We start from the raw sequence: 21,826 nt of genomic DNA, 5'->3' as shown, positions 1-21,826 counted from the left end.
ATCAATAAAGGTGATGTTCGAAAGAAAAAAAGAACCTGCGAGTAAATATGCAAAGACGTGAGCAAGAGCTATATAGCCCCCAATGCAAATTACGCAACAGAAGAATAAAATGGTCAAAACAACAATTTCCAACACAACGATTTGCAGAAAAGAAAGGAAATAGCAAATCAGAAAACACGGGAAAGGCGCGATCACAGGGCAAGACGAAGGGAAGCGTAGGAATCGCTTAGCACGTGTCCGCGTGCGTTTATGAAGCATCCGCCTAATATTTCACGAGCGCAACGCATAATTCGAAATTACGAGGCGACTGCTTCGTTTCTGGACGTTGCCAAAACTGAGCACAATTTCGGTTTAGCGAATGCACTTGCGCTAATCTATTACGTTTGTATCGCGATCTCCCTGAAGCAGACACCAGCTGCGTACTGCGGCAGTGAATTCCTAGAGCGAATAAAAAAAAAAGTGATTTTTTTATTCCAAAAATTTAATCAAATGAAACTTATTTGATTTTTGTTGAAGGCAGCTGTTGACAATTTTTGTTGAAGGCGTGTCGGGTGTAATCAGAACGTTAATTCTGATCAACAGGACTTCGATCGCAATTCTCCTAAACGTATTATTGCTGCTCACTGCGCAACCAGAGTGCAGCTTTTCCAACGGAATCATGGGTAGCTTTGCTCACAAACTGCAAAAGTGTTCGGTTAAAATATAATAATAAATAAAACCAAATCTTTGAACTCGCATGTTTTAGCGCGTTCGAAAATTATGAACTGCCGATATGGTACTCGACAATAAAAATAATTTTGAACCCATTTTAATGGATTACACAATGTTTACCAACGTTTGCCAGTATACTTTGAACACTGGATAAGCGGTGGCAATCCTAGGCCAATATAGCCAGCTCCCGGAAATGGCATAGCCAATTCTGGCAAAGAGTGGAACAACACTGGCTAACATGGCCCATGATAGCCAGGATTCGATGATGGCACAGCCAGCAATGGCAAACAGTGGGGCAATCCTGGCTAACCTGGCCCATGATAGCCAGGATCTAATTATGGCTCAGCCAATACCGGTAAAGCGATGGACAACCAGGGCCATTGTTGGATGTGCTAAGGAGTGGCACAACCAATATCGGATGCTCACTGGCAACTCTGGGCCTAGTTAGGGCCACGCTTTGCCAGTGGATTTCCAATATTGGCCCGCTGCCGTGTGCTACCTGGGGAGATGCCTGATAATGTTTTCAACTTGAACACTCGCAGACAGTTACGTGATGCTATTGCCGAGCTTGAACAGCTCTAGTGCATGTTTTAATGTACACAAAACAAAGAATTGATTTGGTAACAGAGGTTGTTGCTGCTGCCGGACGGCGCCCTACAAGCCCAATTGAGGCTTTGGCGCGTCCGCGTCTTGTATTGTTTCTTTGGTGTGAATAAAGTATTTATTATTATATTATTATTATTATACGCAAGCATTTAGCGGGAGGTTACTGTGGAAGTCGCAAGAGCACTTTTAGTTTACCGTACAACCGCCCGAACGCAACGATAGCTAAGGCCGCAGTGGCGCCATCTGGTGTTATAATGTAAAAACATTTTGTGCCGTATTTTTCACGCTTAGCTAAGGCATTGGCCAAGCCGATCCAAGTCGAATCACGTAGATAGCCGGTTGCATGGCGTCCCCGATGAGTCGCCCACTGCGCAGTCGAGGCAGGGCCTAGCTTTTCTAAACTATTTTTTAGGTAACCGAACCGAGCAAGGTTTTTTAAGAACGTCATGGTACATACTAGCATTCTTTCGGGCCCGTACTGCGCTACAGCAGAAACGGCTACTTTTGGCAAGGCTATGACTACCTTGGTATAAATATCCAAATCAAGCCAATCCATAGTCGGCGGTGCTTTGTTAGGGTTAGGAACGGCCGAATCGTTACACAGATTCTAAAACAGGGCAAGTTTATCACTTATTCGTTCTGCTAACGGCGAGAGGAGGCAAAGCGAATTTCACACGTTCCATTTAAGGGCAATGAATATGCCTGAAAACCCAATAACTTGACATTTTCTGTCTGAAGCGGGTGACGTGGGCGCCGCCATGTTGAAAACGCTATTTTTCCTGGCGTACGCAAGAGCACGCACGCTAAATTCGAAAAATAGCGTACGTAACGCGAACGTACGTAAGACATCGATTTGAAATAGCGTTTGGCGCATGCGCAGTACGACTGACGCTTTTTTATAGCGTACGCTATGCCTTTGCGTATGTCTACGTACGCTATACTAAAACTCTCTATTGACAGAGGTCCCGCGTTTCGGACACCAGGCGGGGGCGTACAAGGCTCTTCATTCACCTGCTGGGAAACGCAGTGCAGTTTCTTTCCCACGGAGGCACCGATCTCAACACAGTGCTGAAGTCGACGCGACAGCCTTCGATGACGTCCCCCCCCCCTCTCCACCGGCTGGGAAACGGCATGGCATTCCTTTCCCACCATGGCGCTGCACCTGGCAGTTCGATACGACAGTGTTCGGGGACTGCTGGCTTTTCCCCTTCCCATCGCCGAGCCGCAAGATAGCGGGAGAGACCAGCACCGCCCTCTGACGTGGGTGGGACGCCAGTGCCCACAACTGTCCACCTGATTGGACATTGATCTCTGAACTTTATTCCCTAGTCAAGGATCTGGGGATTACGAAGGGTATTTAACAGGATGTTGTTTGGTGACCGAGCACTCCCATCTCGGCAGTAAATATGTAAAATAAACCTTCCTCGATAACGCAGTCCGACACCGTCATTCGGAGCCGGGACCTGCGGGGCTGAACGAGTCAGTCTTCTCCAGGACCCCTCCGTTTTCAACACTGGTTGGCAGCAGCTGGGATGGACCGTGCGACATCGTACTTTCTCCACGGGTGAGCGTTTTGGCTTTTGCTATGGGATTCGCCAGGCTTTTAGATTCAGAGAATAATCTTGACTGGGAATCAGGGCTTTGTCATTTGAGAGGGGTTATTCTCAAGGCATTGTTCAGTCAGCAGAGCCAAAGCGGCGAAAGCGTCATGATGGACCTCATGAAATTGTTGAAGTCGGACTTGCTGTTGATATGCGAGGAACTGTCGGTTTAAGTACCCAGTAAAGTAAGCAAAATTGAACTCTGCGAATTCATTCTTAAACAAGTCAAGAATAACGATCGTCTGCTAGTAGATATGTGGAACCTGGTACAGGGGGAAAAAGCCCGCAAAGGAAAACCCGACCAGGAGACTAAAGAGAAAGCCGATCGGGAGAAAAAAGCACGTAAGAAGGCAGCTGATCGGGAGTGGGAAAATGAAGGAACGGCAACGGCAAAAGTGGAAGGCTGAAAATGAAATCAGGAAACTAAAGATATTAGAACTTGAAAACGAAATACGAAAAGAGGGCGGTAGTGTGAGAGCCAGAACTCCTGAAGGAGCAAGCGATGCTTATGAAATAGGTCCGCAGGCAAGACCCGCAAAGTCTCTGGCCGTAGCCGAGTTTGTAAATCGCGACAACACGAGGGAAGTGGCAGAGAGCGTGTGCAACCGGTACGGTGGTCCAAGGAAAGCCGCAGAATCCGAGACCGTGTCCGGAGTCGTTAGACGTAATGCTAAGAGAGAGCATTCCGAGATAGCGTCTAAACGACACGAGTGCGAGGATTCTCCTCCAAGTGAGGTAAGAGTGGCAACGAATACCTTTGTCGGGGCTGTCAAGAGCGGGACCCTTTCAGTATAGTCGTTACAGGCGTCAAATCGGCAGGACCGCGAAAAGAAAGATTTTCCTATCGGAAAAGGTTTCGAGGTAGAAACAGCGGAAACCCCTTTTGAGAGTAGTAACCGCGGTAAGAGCGAGTTGGGATGTCACAGTGGCTTCAGTGACAAAGGCTCGGGAGAGGCTACCTTGGTAATACTGGCACACGAAGAGTGCGAGGCTGCCGAGGAAAAGGATAGCCATAAAAGCCAATCTTACAGAGAAGCGGACTCAGTTGTGGCTGAGCACTGCAGTACAGAGAATGGCGCGCAGAGCGACAGCCAGGCGGGTTCAGTTGTAGCTGAGCACTGCAGTACAGAAAATGGCGCGCAAAGCTACAGGCAAGCGGTAGAGGAGAGCGCCCAAAGGAATGAGGCGGGGAACTAGGGAGCAGCTAGCTGTATGACCCTGACACTAGAGAGATATAGCATATCGTTACCGTGTTTACGTTACCGTTTACCGTGTTACCGTACGCCGGACTTTCCGGTTAGCGTTCCAAAACACGGAAAGTGTTTTAGCGTAGCGACACTCCCGTATCAAGTTACCGTAACGTAAAAAGACTGATGATGATAGCAAGCATAACTACGCGCGTATTGAAAGAATTTCTTAGTTAGATCTTGCATAGATGGTAATGGCATAGATGGCACCTCCACCAAGATGTTACGGGGTAATTCCGCTTGGGATTGCAGAGAGCGGACACGGAAAACAGGGCTTTAAAACCACAGGCGTTTACTGCAGGCACCAGCCGACACTGCTCGACCGTCGTCTTCTTCACAAAGACTCAAGAGCTTCTTCTTCTTCCTTCCTTATGCATGCACCGCCTAATGTAACACTATTGATATCAGCTTATTAAGTACATACTACGTTACAGGCCGAGCAGCTTTTCAACTTGCTTTTCAAATGCACTCGTGAAGCTAGCCAGCTCAAGCCGTAGCCAGCACCTAGTCAATCCCGTAGGCCTAGCCGACTCTGTAGTTTTCATCTTTTCGTTTCATTGTGTGGTTGGGAGCAGTGTTCTACCGCTTTGTCCGTACGATTGGAAGTCATGGCCTGCTACAGTGTTTTGAGTGACCCCCTCATACTTGGGGCTCTATCGTGGAGGGAGATTGAAGATATGTATGCATACGTTTCCCTCCTGGAGCCGGAGCCGCGCCGAGATCTGGCGGCGCGTGGCCTCTTAAACATCGACGGCATGGAGGACACAGATTTTGAGCGGCACTTTCGCTTCAAGAAGGCCGATATTGACTATCTGGCTAATTGCCTCAATATGCCTTTCGATGTCGTCAGTGCCCAGCGTGTGACTGTGCCGGGCCGTGAAGCATTGTGCATGGCTCTGCGACGGCTGGCGTACCCCAACCGCCTCTTCGATCTAGAGGTTTTGTTCAATCGGCACTCCTCGCTTATTTCAAGTGTGGTGAACACGGTCCTTGCTCATATTGAGCACCATTTTGACCATTTACTGGCGGACCTAACTACGCATTCGTGGCTCAACCTGGACACTCTTGAACGCGTCTCTGAGGTAAGAAAATTTCTTTTTATTTATCCATGTAGCGCGAAATACTGCGTGAGGAACGTTATCATTGCGTAGAGTAAGTATGGTGCAGGCGGCCTGTGAATAGTAAACAAAGTTCAAGCCTGCGCTCCAGAAGTTACCTGTGCTTTCCTTGTGCTGAATTGTCGATATACCAAAATCATTCACGCTGGCCTACAAAGTTTCAAGCAACTCATTACCGCTAATAGTGCCAAAGGCTCATGTATATTTTGCAGCAAGCAGCCTTATTTGAAAGCCGGCATAAAATAGGTCAGTCATGAGCCTCATTACTAGATACAGAATGTGGTGTCATTGCCTCAGGCCTTGAATTGTGTTTGAACAGTTGTAAAACAAACCTGACATGTCAACAAATATTAGCAGGAAAAAAGTGTGGATTATGTTGCTTGGTAGATTTTGTGTATGCCTTTTGCATCCTAACAGTTTGTATCCTAAACTTCACCTAAGAGTTGGTTATTCTTTTCAGGCTGTGCACGCAAAAGGGGCCCCGCTCACCAACTGCTGGGGTTTTGTCGATGGCACTGCACGTAAAATCTGTCGCCCATCATCGGAGCAGCAGGAAGATTTTTCGAGCCACAAGCGCTGCCACGTGCTTGGCCGTAATGTGCCCCAATGGCATAATTTGCCAGCTAGATGGGCCTTTTCGGGGCCGAAGACACGATGCAGGCAAGTGCATTTACTTTATATGAGTTTGTTCAAATTTTTTGGGCACGTGGCGACAGAGAGCAACCCAGGTAAGAGTTATGGTCATGAAGCCTCAAATTTGTCTTTAAAAAGGACACCAAAGACAAATGGAGGTTGGCCTTTATTGATGTGGTACCACATTCTATTCACAAAGAGACCACTCTTGCAGAAAAATTACCCCGGAAAAGAGTGTCAACAGAGCAAGCAAAGTGGGTGCATTTGAACTGTTTGTGCAGCAGTGATGTCACCTATGCTTGTAAGCATATGTCGTGTCCGGTCGCTGTGTTGAATGCAGCGAAAGACGCACACGGTACTTTAAGACTTCGTTTATTTAAAGCCGATGAGGGTGCGACCAGCGTCGACCGAGGCAGGAGCCGAACTGGCCGCCCGAAGAAAGGAGGGAGTGGAGAAGCGTCCACGGGAGGGAGTGGCTTCCCAGAACAGGAGGAGGGTGCGGGGGCGCACCGTGGGGGGGCATCCGGCGACAGCGTGCGACGAGGGGCAAGCGGTCGTTAGGAGGAGGATTGAGTGGTCGTTAGGAGGAGGATTGAGTGGTCGTTAGGAGGAGGATGCGAACTGTCGTTAGGAGGGGAATGCGAGTGGTCGTTAGGAGGAGGATGCGAACTGTCGTTAGGAGGGGAATGCGAGTGGTCGTTAGGAGGGGGCGCACACACACAAAAGCAATAAGGGGACACAACACTTCCTTCCCCCTTAGAAAGTTGCCTGGTATCGTGCAGGGGGTCGGCGCTCACGCGTGGAGGCGCGCTGGCTTTGTGCGCTCGGGGGAGAAACACTTGTAGGCTGGCTGTTGTTCGCTGTGTCTCCTGGGTCTGTCCTGGGCGAAGTCTCTTCTTCCGGGAAGAGGTGCCAGGCTATGTGGGAAAATGGTGCACGCGTTCTCTCCGCTGGCGGACAGCTCTCAGACGGCGTCGTAAATCTACGCAGCTGGTTGAGATGTCGGCGTGCTACTGTGCCATGTATGTTGACGAGCCAAGAGCGCAGGCCTATGCGTCTGACAATTGTAGCTTCCTCCCAGCGTGGCTTTTTCAGGAACTGTCGGGCGAGGACGCGCTGCCCCTCATTAAGCGTGCCGCAGCGCGGAATTGCTTTTTCTTCCCGGAACGTCTCTGCCTTTGGCTCGGGGAGGATGGCTGTGAGCTGGGTTCGCATTTCACGCTCGAACATCATTTTCGAGGGGGTCTCGCCTGTTGTGCTCTGAACCGTCGTGTGCTGCTTGAAGAGAAAGCGCGCAAGGCGGCGCTGCAGCGAGCCTGTCTGATCTCTTTCAAGGGCGCGTTTTAGCTCGGCTACGTAGCGCTCGGCTTGTCCGTTTGTCGCTGGGTGGTAGGGGGCCGATGTAACTGATGAGATCCCGTTGTCGCGATAAAACTTGAGGATCTCCGCAGACACAAACGGTGTTCCGTTGTCCGACACTACCTTGCGCGGCAGGCCGAACGTTGCAAATAGTGATCGGAGGTTGTCAATGACTGCTGCCGAAGTCGTCTGTCCCATTTGCCTTATCTCAAGCCACTTTGTGTAGGCATCTACGACCACAAGGAAAGTGCAGCCCTCAATTGGTCCTGCAAAATCAATGTGCAGTGTGTGCCATGGTGTGTCTGGCTTTTCCCATTCTGGGACAGGAGCTTTCGGCGGGGCGCTCCGGCTGCTCTGGCAAGGCTTGCATTCTCGCACCACTGTTTCGATGTCGTTGTCAATGCCAGGCCACCACATGTAGCTTCTGGCACACTTTTTCATTGCAACGATGCCCCGATGTCCGGCGTGGATGAGAGACATAGCTTGTGCGCGTAGTTCTCTCGGCATCACAACTCGGGACCCAAATATGATGCAGCCGCGATGGGTGCTCAACTCTGTAGCTCGCCTGCGGTAAGCGTCGAAGTTGTCCCCTTTGAGTTTATGCACGTTGCCTTGTTGAACAGCTGTGTAAACTAGCCGGAGAGCTGCGCACTTCTGCGTAGATGCTGCAACTGTGCCTGCTGTAAGCGGAGGTTCTGGCAGTGCTTCGAACATCAGAACGTCTCCTGGTGGAAATGGTTCGTCAAAAGTTGCGTCTAGTGGCAGACGGCTTAGCGCATCGGCGTTTTGATGTTTACCAACCATGTTCTGGCTCGGCGTCTGGTGTATGCCGCATATCATCACGCCTAGTGGAGAAAACCAGTTTCTCCCTAGAAGGCTTGATCCTGTGCCCTTCACAACAAGCAGAGGTAGCGTATGGGTCTGGCCGTTGTAGTTAACCTGCACGTTGGCAGAGCCCAATAGTGGCAGATTCTGTCCTGACCACGTTCGCAGGTGCGTGTCGTCTTGTTGCAGGGCGGGTGCGTCAGATGGCCATGAAGTTCGGAACGTGTCCTCACTGATCAGAGTACAGGCTGCGCCGGAGTCCACCTCGAACTTAATCAGCTGGTGATGTACGCTTACTTCTGTAAAAATCTTCGGTCGCGTGCCGAGATTCATGGTGTTCAGGTCGTACAACACAGATGGTGTTGCTGATGTTGTTCCATGGAGATCAGATAGCGGCGTATTCTCTGAGGCGTTGACGCTGTGATTAGGCTGGGAAGGTGACTTTATCTTGGCAAGTCTCCGTTTCGTAATGCATGCTCTTTCGATATGCCCTCGCTTGTGGCAAAAGTTACACGTGGCTGACTGGAATCGACATCCCTGGGGGTTGTGTTGGTCGTCACACCGCCAGCAGCGTTGTGCCTTTTTGACCGATTTTACAACAACAGAAGGCTTGCGCACCTGGTTGCTTGTCTGGTGTACCGGCTCGGTGTTCCGGCGAATCCCTCTCTGCTGGTGACCGGCGCTCTCCGCTCGAACGGCGATGTCGTAAGCTTTGCTGAATGTGAGGTCCTTCTCAGCGAACAGGCGCTGCTGCAGTGACTCGTCACTCAGTCCGCACACAAATCTGTCACGTAACATCACGTCCAAGGGAAGCATGGTGGTGTTAGCAGAAGAAGCTGCGTCTCCCTCCTGCCCGGTAGCTGTTGTCGACAGCGTTCCAAAATTGCAGTCGGCAGCGAGCTTCTTGAGCGCGGCTACGTAGGCGCTCACAGTTTCTCCTCCCAGTTGATCTCGTCGTTGGAAGCGAGCCCGGCTGTAGACCTCGGATGGCCTTGGGTCGTAGTGCTTTTGCAGCGCTTTTACGATGTCGTCGTAAGACACTGCCGCTGGTGTGCTTGGCTGAATAAGGGCGCAGACAGTATCGTAGGTCTGCTCCCCGCACAGCGTCAGCAGGTTGGCCCTCTTCAAGGCTGGGTCTGTGATGTTGTTAGCTTCAAAGTAGAACTGAAGGCGTCCAACCCACGATGACCACGATGAGCCGTTGAACTCTGGTATCTGATTGGGAAACCCTCGCGTAGCCATGGCTTGTCAATAGCGTTGCGTAGCGCGGGTCGAATCCACTTTCTCGTCGCCACTGTCGTGTCCGGTCGCTGTGTTGAATGCAGCGAAAGACGCACACGGTACTTTAAGACTTCGTTTATTTAAAGCCGATGAGGGTGCGACCAGCGTCGACCGAGGCAGGAGCCGAACTGGCCGCCCGAAGAAAGGAGGGAGTGGAGAAGCGTCCACGGGAGGGAGTGGCTTCCCAGAACAGGAGGAGGGTGCGGGGGCGCACCGTGGGGGGGCATCCGGCGACAGCGTGCGACGAGGGGCAAGCGGTCGTTAGGAGGAGGATTGAGTGGTCGTTAGGAGGAGGATTGAGTGGTCGTTAGGAGGAGGATGCGAACTGTCGTTAGGAGGGGAATGCGAGTGGTCGTTAGGAGGAGGATGCGAACTGTCGTTAGGAGGGGAATGCGAGTGGTCGTTAGGAGGGGGCGCACACACACAAAAGCAATAAGGGGACACAACAGCATACATGTGTATTGTCGTCAAGTGTAGAAAGGCATAGGTCATTCTTTGCAGTGATGGTGGACATAACTGCAATTGAAATGTCACAGAATGGGCTACTGATTTAAACAATCAGTAGGCATTTGCTCCTCTGAGAAGTGGCTCTGCACTTGCATGCAGTAAAGCACTGTTGGAAAGTTATATGCAATGATTATGTAGTTGTGAATGCTGATTCTGCCACGTCACAAGGCCAGACACTAAACTTATTTTTGTTATGTAACTCGTCATTCATTTGTTCTGTCATAAGTAGAGCTCTAGAGGGATCACTTGCTGCCTCTTCTCATACACAACAAAATGTAAAATGGCGGTAGGATCAAGCAACTGCTAGCACTGACTACTCTTCATGAATAGGGAGAGGGCAACTGGAGATCACAGAGAAAAAAAAATTGGAGGGGGCACTTAAAGGGTCCCTGAAAGGGGTGTCTGAGGTTGGCAAACAAATACTTGCATTATGTAGAGCGTAGGCCACTGAACGTTCATGCCGCGTACAATACATCAAAGGCGAGTAGATAATTTACAATACATTTTCAAAAACTACCTCTCCCGAGCCTCGCGGCGACCAGCGGCGGTGAACTTCCGCCCGAATCCGTACTCATTACGTCAGTTTGTACTCTTTACGTCACAAGTGCTGGGCTATGATTGGTTCGCGGTGCCAACGTGAAATCACGCATTTAACAAACTAGAAGCTGTAGATACTTCACACTCTTACTCTTTTCGGAAACATTTCGCATTTCAGCAAGCAGAGTTGTCGTTTATATGCATGTTCACGCAGTTATTGTGTGTTCGGTGTCAGAAATTAGTACTGCACTTCCGGTTCACAATGTTTTCGTCTGCTCGTGCCGCTTGTGTCACTCCGCCGGCGCCGCCGTCGAACCGAATCGAGAATCGAGGTGCGATTTGGAGTCACCGCACTACTGATTTCTGCCGCGACCTCCGTCGCATGCGCAATCAAAATGGACCGGCCGTGCTGTGTCGTTGGTTGCAAAGCCAGGGTTCGGCAAGATGTTGCCCTTCGGTACTGTCTGCCGAAAGATGGAAGTGAGCGAGCCGTCGTCGTCGTCAGGATTCAGCGCTCGATTTCTGAACGGCGTGTCCTTAAAAGCTTGGCCGACGCGCTGCACCGATCGTCGCTTGCGAACTGCCGCCCCACTACAAGCAGGGAGACACGGGGCGGTGAGCATCGCTGCGCCGCCCTACCCAAGATCCGCTCACAACCGGTGTCGCACTTCGCCGCCGTGCAGCAATGCCTGAGCGCTGCTTGGGATGGTGTACAAATATCACAAGGCAAGATCGCCTTGTTATCAGAAATACTTCTCGAGCAGCGACAAAGCACGCCTGCTTATGTTGCGAGCTTTCGGCAACGGCACCGCTCGCGGGCGCTCAGGGCGACGAGCTCTGCTGCTGCCTGGCTGCCGTGGTCGTCGCTAGGCCTATTGCCTCTTCGGCATCGAAGCTGCAGCGGCCGGCACTTCGGAAGTCGCCTGAGCTATAATACAAGGCTTACTCTACACATCGCTTTTCAGTCAACAGCATCATCTCACAATAAAATAATAGTATGGTCACTTTCCGCGACTCCTTCTGCAGCGAAGCGAGCGGGCGCCAGGCGAGTCGGAGCCCACGTCGGGCCAGCGGCAGCTGCGAGACGGTTGTGGCAAGAAATTTGCTCGTATCACAGTCGTTACCTTTACCAGCAGCTCAGTATCGGTCAGCGATCCTCAAAAATGACACATTTTTCACATTTCTTATCCCAGGGTTTATTATTTACGTCAAGGACACACTTTAGCTCGTTTTTATGTCGCCGGCAGACGGGATCCAGGCTGGCCGGCCGGCCGGCATGCTCGGCGTACATCACGTTCGCACATGAAAATGCAAAACAGCCATGATACCAGCGAGGATGCTTCCTAGATTCGAGCAACGAAAATATGTCTGTGCAAAAGTGGATCTTTCGGCAACGACACCGCCTGCGGCAACGCCGCGCGACGAACTGCGCGCTGGTCCCAGGCTGCCCTAGTCGTCGCTAGGCCTATCTGGTTTCGCATTGAAACCGCAGCTGACGGCGCTTCGGAAGTTGCCTGCGCTATAATAAAAGGCCTACTATTCACATCGCTTTACTGCGAACTCGTCCCATAATAAAAGATATGTTCGATTTCCACGATGCCTTCAGCAACGGAGCTAGCAGACGGTAGGCGAACCGCACCAAGTAGCAGCAGCACCAAATCGGCTGTTGGATGAAATTTGCTTGTATCGCAGTCATCACTTTTACCAGCAACTCGGTATTGGCCAACGATCGTAAGAAATTATGCATTTTTGACATGCATCTATCCAAGGGCTTGCTATGGACGAGAACAAACAATACTAGCGCGTTTTTCAGTCGCCGGTGGCCGGCATCAAGGCTGGCAGGCCGGTCCGGCGTGGCTCGGCCCCGAGCGCCCTGAGCAGCGCGCTGTACGGCATCATGACGCTGCCGCTCTCCGCACTCGTATTGGCTCCTGCTTCCCGTCGTTGCGTTTTCCGCGCGCGGCTTGTCGTAGACATCCAGCAGGTTGGACGCAGGCGACGAGCTGCGATCGGTTGTTACGACGCCGTTCACAACGGCGCGCCGCAGCGAATCGCACACACTTTTCGCACATGTGTCCCCACCTTAAGGCTGAAATCCCATTTCGGCACTCATCCGCAAAAGTCGTTCCTTCAGCTCGGGGTCTATAGTACGAGAGAAGCCGCAGCGAGGGTTGCGAGACACAGGTGAACATAGCAGACAGCGGGAAAGCGAGCGAGCGAGCGATCGAGCGAAAGAGCGCGTCAACCGGAAGTAAACAAACCGATCTCGTCGATGACGTATTTGTGGGCGGAGCATGGTCCCAGCCTGTAATCTTTATTTTTTTATGGTTTGCTCCGGTGTACGAGTTGAGAGGGAAAAGGCTGGTGGTCATTTTTAATAGCCATTATCTCTGGTTCCGCACAAGGTAGATCAAAAATTTTTGCGGTAGGATGATGGATCGTTCAGTGTCTATCAATACTTCGACTTCTCTTTGCCTACATGGACACCGTTTCAGGGACCCTTTAAGGTCTGCATTGAGATTATGATGTGATAGCATAATGAGTTAGTTACCATATATGCCGAAGGTTATTCTATACTGATGATCATGAGTTTTTATGATGCAAGGGTGGCCAAAGAGCGCCATGGCACAAGGTATTTTCTTCCATTTCCGAAGCATTTCGTCCTAAAGAAGCCAAGCACCAGACAGGAGAAAGCTTGTACCCATTGTATCACCATTGGGTACCTGGTGGCACTGAGGATCAAACCTCGCACCTCCCACATGCGAGGTGGATGCTCAAAACCAGTAGGCCACCACAGCAGTGATAGGACATTCTCTACTTTACATTCATAGAACCCTGGGAGTTCTCACACCTCCTGGCACAGTGGTGCAGCGGTTAAGTGATGCTCCACTGCCCTGCGTTGGCAGGTGCTCCCAGCGGTGGGCCTTGCGCGGTCCAGGTTGCTCTTCCTGAGCAACCAATCATTAATTTAACTGTCCCATGACACACAGTGAGCAGGTTGTGATGACGACGCAATGTCACTCATCTAGGTGGCCAACCTACCTTCTGTGTTGCTCTCTGGGAACCACCTGCCAGAGCCATGCCTGTGATTTTTTGCTCACAACAACGACGCTGGATTTTTGGGTAACGGGACCCTTAACACTTTCACATTAAAATTCTGAGCTGGCATCTGGCATTGTAATGAGTGTATGCAGGTTTTTGATCTGCCAAGAAAATAGTTGTCCTCCACCAAGTCAGCTTCTTCCCATGGTGTGCAGATGCTTAGGTTTTATTATTTCTGCTATAATGATTTGAAATTACAGCTTTGTTGAAGTGCTAATCCTGCGTTTCATATACGTTTTTTATGCTTAAGATGCCATTGCATTTCAGGCATCCTCAAGAGAACAAGCCTTTACGACAATCTTGAAAAGATAACTCAAGGCCACTGCTTCGTCATATACGGGGATCCAGCTTATCCCCTGAGACGCTTACTGCTCAAGCCATTTGGGGGATCCAGGCTTCAGCCTCACGAGGCCTGGTTCAACAGAAAAATGAGCAGTGTACGTCAAGCAGTGGAGTGGTGGTTTGGTAAGGTGGCCACAGAGTTCGCGTTTCTTGATTTTCCAAAAAATCAAAAGGTCAGGTGGCAAAATATTGGTCGCATGTACCGAGTGGCTACACTATTGTCAAATGCCCACACCTGCCTGTACGAAAGTCAAGTTTCGCAGTATTTTAATCTAGATCCACCAGCCCTTGACGAGTACCTGGTGCCATTTCCAAATTAATCCATTAGATTAGCTTGCCGAGTAACAGGAGAAATTGCAAAGCATGACTTACAACATAACTTTGAAAGCAGAATAGCGGGAATAAATATTAGTGGACTGCAGACACCTAATTTTATTGCTTATTTTATTCCTTCAAATGATTCGTTAGGCATAGAAATACAGGGATCACCGTGTGGGATTCACGTACCACCGCTAAATAATTTATAATTTGATTTCTCCTCTCATGCCATTTCAGTTTCATCAACTTATACCCGTGCCACACGGACAGATTTAATGCCATTAAGTGCTTACTGCCTTAAGTTTTAATGGCATTCGTGCGGTGCCACACGCATAAATTTAATGGCATTAGCCTTACTGCCATTCGCGACCTACTGAGTTCGCCACAACTCATTCGCCCATGCAATGTGTACTCTCATTCCCATTCCACATGCAGAAAAGCATGCAGCTTTGTTAGTAACAACTTCTTAACCAGTATAAAATGGTTAATTCTTAACTTTCTGTCAGATGAGGCATCTATACCGTATTTTCGATGCGAAGAGCGCCATTTTAACCAGCTTTATTGACAGGTACTCTGGACTTATGTGCTGACATGCGAGTTTATGGCTACTTTTTCCACTTGTAAAGCAGGAACAGCTGTATTTTCTGAAAAATCATTTTTATTTTACATATGAACAACATTTCCCATATATTGTGCTCATTAGCAATGTTTATATTCAGATGAAACTTTTGACTGCCTTGCAAGCGTTATTTTCATCGTCACTTTCGATAATGGCATTAAATGTGGACATGTAGCACCAAATCCGATAATAATGGCATTAACAAACTTAAGGCCTTAAGCATTTACTGCCATTTCTTGTAGGCGTGTGGCACGGGTATTAGTGATGGCTGTCTCGTGTAGTTGAGGTCACGTAATGCGTGGCAAAACTGCAATGTAAACACTGACGCGTAGTTTCAACTCACTGCTGCATTTAAACCATCCTGCTCTAAGAGTTATATTTAAAACAAGTGACATATCGCTTCAATTATACATTTAAGTATGAGTTATTTAGCGGTCGTAGGCAAATACCACATGGTGATTTATGTATGTCAACGCCTAACACATCGTTAGAAGGAAAACATGCAAGCAAATTTGGAGTCTTTTAGTCCTTTGATGCGAAGAAAATCATGTTCAACAGTCTGGGAAGTAAAGAACAGTTTACGATACACAGTGAGGTGTTGCTATTGGTAAGGGAATAGATCTAGGGCAAACAGGAAGTGCAGATCAGGCCATGAAAGTGAAATTTCTGGGAGATGGTTCAGGCATTAGGGTTTATGCGGTTTAACGTCCCAAAGCGAGTCGGGCTATGAGAAGTCCTAGTAACGGCTCCGGATAATTTCAGACACCTGGAGTTCTTTAACGTGCACTGTCATTGCATAGTACACCTGCCGCTAGCATTTCGCCTCCACCACAATTGGACCGGCGTGGCCATGATCAAATCCACGCCTTTTGGATCAGCAGCCGAGCACCATAACCACTGAGCTACAGCGGCAGCAAATTGCAGGGAGAATAAAAATGGGGTAGAATGCACTTGCCAAGCAACAGAGTTACAACACCTGTCTTGCCAGTACACACCTGCGGAGGAAAAATAAAGCAAAAGACTTGAAATGGAATGAAGACGGCACAGCAAACTATGAAAATGGAACGCGTAGGACAGGGCTACTTAGAGGCATATGCGAGAAGTCTTTGTCCTGTAATGAATGTAACTTGGCTTTCGGTGGTGCTGCATGTTCGTGCATTTAACACTAGTGCTTGATGTTGGTAACGAAAAATTTAGTTCACCCAGTCGGGGTACTGGTTCTGTGTTGGCCCAGGTTTGGTGCTCGCAATAAAGTGAAGGAGTGCACTGCCTACTTAACTGTGCAAGATAAGGTAAATGTGAATAGATAGCTGGCATGCTTCTTTGTGTCCTTGTCATGGTGTACAGTGCAATTTGGATGACCAATGAATCGAGTGACAGTCTGGCTCTCAAATCCTTTCGCTTCACTTTGAGAGGCTTGTTATTCCTGTAAATGTGAGGTGATGGTCATTTGATGTTGGTAATGAAAAGTGTTCACCCAGTCAGGGTACTGGTTCTGTGTTGGCCCAGGTTTGGTGCTCGCAATAAAGTGAAGGAGTGCACTGCCTACTTAACTGTGCAAGATAAGTTAGTTAGTTAGTTATATTGATTTTTATGGCGCAAAAGCAACTGAGGCTATGATGCGCCAAACACAAGGTTAGAGTTTTTGTTAATGGTGAAGCTTTTTAAAAATACTTAGAGTTTGTTTAAAACGTTGGCTTCCTTGAGAAACCTAAAAATACATGAAATGTCAACCAGTGCTCGATCACCTAAGAGTAGCATGGGGTGTAATGGGATGCTTTCCCTGTAAAATGTTGTGAAATATTTCTTTCTTAGTTCTTCTAGTTTTATGCATGAAATTAAAATGTGGTTCACTGTGAGTTCAGCACCACACATTTCACAGAGAGGTTTGTTTTGTTTGGCTAGCAGAAAGTTATGCGTGAGGTGGGTGTGTCCAATGCGGAGCCGACATAAAATAACTTCGGTAAAACGTTCTTGATGCCTACATGATTGCCATTCCCCTAAAATTGGTTTCAAAGAATTTAATTTGTTGTTTACATGATCTTGCCATGCGGCCTGCCACTTATTTCTGAGTTTACTGTTGATAAACTTTAAGCAATCCCTGTGCGGTATGCTCACTTGTTTTATTTGGCCATTCCGGGCTTGTGCAGCGCATACATCTGCTTTTTCATTACCTACGATTCCAACATGGCTAGGAACCCAGCAGAATTTAATGTTATGTTTTTGTTTTGTGATTTTAACAATGTTATGTATGATGTTACCTATTATGGGTTCAGCAGCATTTCTGGAGTGCAGTGCTTTGAGCATGCTCAGGGAATCGGTGTAAATGATGCTATTTTTGATATTCTCTCTTACTATTTTTTCCACAGCTACAAAGATGGCATAACACTCAGCAGTAAAAACCGATGCGAATTCTGGTAGTCGCATTATCTGTTTTTTTTTCCTTGGATTACTGCACTTCCAACGTGACTTTCTGTTTTTGAGCCATCGGTATAAAATTCAATGTAAGTGTCATACTTTTCTTGTAGTGCAAAGAATTCCTGTAATATGTACTCATTTGGCGTTTGCTTTTTATCTAAATGTGTCATTGTGAGGTCACATACTGAAGGCAGGCTGTACCATGGTGGTAAATATTCATTCCTTTGAGCAATATTCGGTAGGGCATCTAGTATTGTTAGCTCTTCACATTTATCTTCAAAGCGCAGCAGTAATGGTCTGATAGAATGTGGTTTGTTGATGAATAATCTTTTAGATGGGCACTTGGTGACAACTGGATGGCAGAGATGTTTCGGAAGAGAACGAATTTTTAAGACATATGAGCATGTAAGGGCGGTTCTTCGATCCTCAAGAGCGGCTTCATTAGTTTCAACGTAAAGGCTAACTACTGGTGATGTTCTGTATGCTCCAGATGATAGGCGCAGACCAAGATTATGAATGGGGTCTAATCTTTTTAAGTAGGATGCTCTTGCCGAACCATATATTATGCAACCGTAGTCCAGCTTGGAGCGCACCAGAGAGCGATATATTTGTAAAAGGCTTGCTCTATCGGACCCCCACCGCTTCCGTGAGAGAACTTTTAAGATATTGAGGGCTTGAGAAGCTTTCTTTTTAAGGTTGTTAATATGTGGTAGAAATGTGAGTTTCTTGTCGAAAGTTACACCTAAAAATTTGTGTTCTAGTTTAATTGGTAGCGCAGTGTGATTCAAGTATAGATTGGGATCGACCTGTAGGCCTCGTCGCAATGAAAAAAGAACAGCTACTGTTTTTTGAGGAGAAAATTTAAACCCATTTATGTCTGCCCAAGCACCTAGTTTATTTAGTGTGATTTGTATTTGTCTCTCACTGGTTGATATGCTGGAGGACGTGCATGCTATTTGTAGGTCATCTACATAGACTGAATACATTATGGACTTGCGTATTACTTTAGCTAAGGAATTCATTCTTACTATGAAGAGTGTCGTGCTTAGAATGCACCCCTGGGGTACGCCGTTCTCTTGGGTGAAAGTCATGGAGAGAGTTGCTCCTAGGCGGACTCGGAATGTGCGGTTAGCCAGGAAGTCGTTCAAGCAGTTCAACATCCTGCCGCGGATACCTAGCTCTGCTAGGTCACGGAGGATGCCGAACTTCCACGTAGTATCGTAGGCCTTCTCCAAGTCGAAGAAGACCCCAATACAGTGCTGCTTGTGGATGAACGCCTCCCGGATGGTGTTTTCTAGACGGACAAGGTGATCTGTGGTCGAGCATGCTTTTTTGAACCCACATTGGTGTGTATCTAATAGTTGCCGAGATTCCAGTACGAAGGTTAGTCTAATGTTTATTACACTTTCGAAAGATTTAGCAATGCAGCTGGTGAGGGCTATTGGTCTGTAACTGCTAGGACTTGTTGGTGGTTTTCCGGGTTTGAGAAAAGGTATTATGACTGCTTTTTTCCACTCGTCAGGTATATTGCCAGTTATCCAGATTTTATTAAAAAATTTTAACAGTGCCTCTACAGCAGCCTCCGAGAGATGGCCAAGCATAGCGTAATGCACGTTGTCTGGTCCTGGTGCTGTCTTTTTTCCAGAAGATAATACCTTATTTAATTCTTGCAGTGTGAGAGGCTGGTTGTAATCCTCATGTATACCTGCTCCGGATGGGAATTTTTGTTTTTCAGCTATTGCTTTGTGTTTCTGAAATGTGTTTGTGTAGTTGGATGAACTTGAGATCTCAGCAAAATGCTCGCCCAATATGTTGGCCTGTTCTTCTAAAGATGTTTGTGTCCCGGGTGCTGTCAAGAGAGGAAGTGTGAAAGGGGTATGGTCACCAGTAAATTTACGAACTTTTTCCCACATTTTCTTTGATGTTATTGAACTATTTATTGAGGAGACATATTTCTGCCAAGAGGTTTTTTCTGCATTTCTTCGGACATACCGCGCTCTGGCTTTTGCCTTCTTAAAGGTAAGTAAGTTCTCTGCAGTGGGATATCGACGCAGAGCGCTCCAGGCTTTGTTTTGTTGTTTTTTTGCTAATGTGCATTCTTGTGTCCACCACACTTTGTTTCTTTTGTGCAAGTCCTGTTGTTTGTGGTATAGCGAGTGTTGCGGCCGATATTATGCATTCAGTAAACTTCTCATTAATTTCATCTGTGCTAAGGTCGTCACAAAATTCCTTTTCCAGAGTGGCACTTTTTGTAAAAAGTGACCAGTCGGCGAGCTGAAGTTTCCAGCGCCGTGGCCTTGTGGGGATGATTGGAGTGGACGATGAGAGCCTGATGACGGTAGGTAAGTGATCGCTGCCCATGGGGTCATTTAAAACATCCCATTTAAAATCGTTAAAAAGTAATGGTGATGCGAAAGCTAAATCGAGAGAGCTCATTTTTGCTGAGCTTGGACAGCAGTATGTGGCTTTTCCCGTATTTAAAAGACAGACATTATTCGAAAGTATAAAATCTTCGATTGTTTGGCCTCTAGAGTCACAGCGTTCGCTTCCCCAAAACGGAGAGTGAGCGTTAAAGTCGCCAACTACCAGAAATGGCTCCGGCAGTTCATCGATCAGGTCTTCTAGATCTTGGCATGTTAATGTGATGTGTGGGGGAAGATATAAAGAACATATTGTAATTGTTTTGTAGCTGATGACGCTAACCGCAACCGCCTCAAGTTTTGTTTTCAGTTTGCGAGACTACCAAACCAAACTTTATTTTATTTTACAAATGTGCATACAGTCTTTAGGATGAGCCACAGGCCAAAAGCTAAAGAAAATAGCTTGAAAATGCCTGTGGCTCATCTAAGAGCCATTACAAAATAATATTATAAACACATGCATACAACGGTGGCAGATCGCATACGAGCACACTGTAGAAAGAATTTATAATATTTACGATTGAACTGATGGGTACACAGAGATGTAGTTTGAAACTAGAAAAAAAACAATTAAAACTGAACAAATGCATTTGAAAGTTATACACTGCTTGGTTGATTACAAAGGGGAAAAGGACACCGATACATACACAAACTACAATATATGAAAAGAAGTTATGGAATATTATTTACAAAGTACACTTTTAAATCATGTGGTCGGAGGTTATACATGCTCAGCTGGTTAGATTCGTAGCTGTTTAGAACATTAGGTATAAGGAAGTTAAGTGCTTGTTTACCATAGTTAGTTCTAGCTCGTGGAAGTGTCCATTTTGCAGTTGATCGGGTTTGAACATACTTTTCTATGGGCTTTAACAATGCGATATTAAGCAAAAAATTACACATTGATGGTGAAGAAAATTTGAGATAGTATAATAGGCTGTACTCAAGAAAAACATTGACACGAATTACTTCATACTTAGTAAACAATTCAGCCGTATGGGCAGTAAAACTGGCACCTGCGATAATCCTGATAGCTTTCTTTTGGAGAATTATAATTTTCTGTAGATTTGTTTTGGATGTGGTAGCCCAAACTATGTGGCAATAGTTAATGTGTGATTGGAATAGGGCATGATAAATCATTCGTTTTATACAGGGAGGAAATTCAGTGCGGTACCGAGCAAGAAAACCAACGGAAGGAGCTAATTTCTTGCGAAGATGTGTTGCGTGTGCGGTCCAGCTCATACAGGCGTCAAAAATTACACCGAGTGATTTGAAGGTGTCCACGATTTCTATTTTATAATTCCCAAGTTGAAGATCATCGGTTAAGTTAATTTTGACGTTTTTAGGCCTGAAGAAAACAGCTTTAGATTTATTGGTATTAATAGACAACCCATTTTGAACGGACCACGCATGCAAAGATTTAAGAACAGCATTACCGCGATTTAATAACTGATCTGTTGAGGAGCCCGTTAAGAAAATACTGGTGTCATCTGCGTACAGAATGAATTTAACGTTACTGTCAATGTTTACGAGATCATTTATGTATACGTTAAAGAGAAAAGGACCTAAAAGGCTGCCCTGAGGCACTCCACAGTTTATAGCCTGAAGAGTGGATCCATGTCCATCACAGAAAACAGCCTGTTTTCGATCAGTGAGGTATGACCGTAGAAGATGGAGACACATTCCTCGAACACCATACATTTCTAGTTTAGCAAGCAAAATAGTGTGGTTAAGAAAGTCAAAAGCCTTACTGAAATCAACAAAGATACCGAGAGTTAGACATTTACGTTCAAAATTTTGCAAGATAAATTCTTTTTGTGAGAGGAGAGCAGATTCGGTAGAGCGTCCTTTTCGAAACCCGAACTGTGAATCTGTTAGCAAGCTGTGTTTAGTAAAAAAGCTATCCATTCTTTTTAGAATAATCTTCTCATATACCTTCGAGAAAACCGGAAGTACGGAAATCGGGCGGTAGTTGGTTAATACGGCTTTATTACCTCCTTTAAAGATAACTGTTACTTTGGCATTTTTCATTTCATTAGGAAAAATAGAGCATGAAAGGGACTGATTAAAAATGTAAGCTAGATACGGGGCTATTAGGTCTGCAACAAACTTCAGCGGTTTTATTTGCAGCCCATCATAATCCACACAGCGTGTTGATTTCAGATTCATTAATACTGAGAACACT

At 47.1% G+C, this 21,826-nt stretch overlaps 1 pseudogene; it reads left to right on the top strand.

Moving 5' to 3' along the window:
• Positions 1–4,735: 4,735 nt before the first annotated feature.
• On the top strand, positions 4,736–14,203 carry LOC149369789 (uncharacterized; annotated as a pseudogene).
• The last annotated feature ends 7,623 nt before the right edge of the window (positions 14,204–21,826 follow it).

This window comes from Amblyomma mixtum, chromosome 1, assembly GCF_055824585.1.
Source record: "Amblyomma mixtum isolate Tamu chromosome 1, ASM5582458v1, whole genome shotgun sequence".
Lineage (NCBI taxonomy): Eukaryota > Metazoa > Arthropoda > Arachnida > Ixodida > Ixodidae > Amblyomma > Amblyomma mixtum.
This window is presented reverse-complemented; position numbering and strand designations above follow the sequence as displayed.